Here is a 1,528-nt window from a genome sequence, read left to right on the forward strand (position 1 = left end):
ATAATAAGTTATCAAAAAAAGGATAGTCGAGCCTGACCTATGGTGGCACAGTGGATCAAGTGTCGACCTGGAATGCTCAGGTCACCGGTTCAAAACCCTGCACTTGTCTGGGCAAGGCCCATATGGGAGTTGATGCTTCCTGCTCCTCCCCCCTTTCCTCTCTTTCTCTTCCTCTCTCTCTCCCCTCTCTAAAATGAATAAATAAAATAAAAAAGTTAAAAAAAAAGGATAGTTTGTGTTCACTTTGGCAGCACATATACTAAAATTGGAACGAGGCCCTGGCTGGTTGGCTCAGTGGTAGAGCGTCAGCCTGAAACGCCCATCTGCTTCTCCACCCCTCCCCCTCTTCTTCCTCTCTGTCTCTCTCTTCCCCTCCTGCAGCCGAGGCTCCACTGGAGCAAAGTTGGCCCGGGCGCTGAGGATGGCTCTGAGGCCTCTGCCTCAGGTGCTAGAATGGCTCTGGTCACGACAGAGCAATGCCCCGGATGGGCGGAGCATCACCCCCTGGTGGGCGTGCTGGGTGGATCCCAGTCGGGCGCATGCGGGAGTCTGACTGCCTCCCTATTTCCAACTTCAGAAAAATACAAAAAAACAAACAAAAAAAAATTGGAACGATATAGAGATTAGCATGGCCCCTGTGCAAGGATGACATGCAAATTCGTGAAGCATTCCATATATATTTTTTTTTAATTGTATTTTTTTTTAATTTTTATTTATTTATTTTTTACAGAGACAGAGAGTGAGTCAGAAAGAGGGATAGACAGGAACAGACAGACAGGAACGGAGAGAGATGAGAAGCATCAATCATTAGTTTTTCATTGCGCGTTGCAACATCTTAGTTGTTCATTGATTGCTTTCTCATATGTGCCTTGACCGTGGGCCTTCAGCAGACTGAGTAACCCCTTGCTGGAGCCAGCGACCTTGGGTTCACGCTGGTGGGCTTTTGCTCAAACCAGATGAGCCCGCACTGAAGCTGGTGACCTCGGGGTCTTGAACCTGGGTCTTCCACATCCCAGTCCGACGCTCTATCCACTGCGCCACTGCCCGGTCAGGCGCATTCCATATTTTTAACTCAAAAAAAAAAAGGATAGTCAAAATAGGTCGGGAAACCAGGGTAGAGAATCTAGAAATACCTTCCCATTTACCTAGGAATTTTGTATACAATTTAGATGGTGTTTTAGTTCAGTGGTAAAAGAATGGTTTACATAGTAGATAGCATAACCATGCAGCAACTCCACTTTCTTACCATGACCCTTTCTCCTTCAGTTCACTTCCTTCCTTAATCATTAAGCCTGTAAGTGAGTGTACAACATCAGATTCTAGTCAGCATCACACTGTCTTAAAAACAAAGCATCAGGTCTGTTGACCACAGAGATAGAGTTTTGGTCACACTAAAGATAACTCTAGCCTGACCAGGTGATGGCACAGTGGATAGAACGTCAGACTGGGACGCAGAAGACCTGGGTTCAAAACCCCAAGGTTGCCGGCTTGAGTACGGCTCATCCAGTTTGAGCACAGCTCACCAGCG

At 46.7% G+C, this 1,528-nt stretch overlaps 1 pseudogene; it reads left to right on the top strand.

The window, feature by feature from the left end:
* Window positions 1-595: 595 nt before the first annotated feature.
* Window positions 596-680, top strand: LOC136401992 (U6 spliceosomal RNA; annotated as a pseudogene).
* The last annotated feature ends 848 nt before the right edge of the window (window positions 681-1,528 follow it).

This window comes from Saccopteryx leptura, chromosome 3 (genome assembly GCF_036850995.1).
Source record: "Saccopteryx leptura isolate mSacLep1 chromosome 3, mSacLep1_pri_phased_curated, whole genome shotgun sequence".
Taxonomy (NCBI): Eukaryota; Metazoa; Chordata; class Mammalia; order Chiroptera; family Emballonuridae; genus Saccopteryx; species Saccopteryx leptura.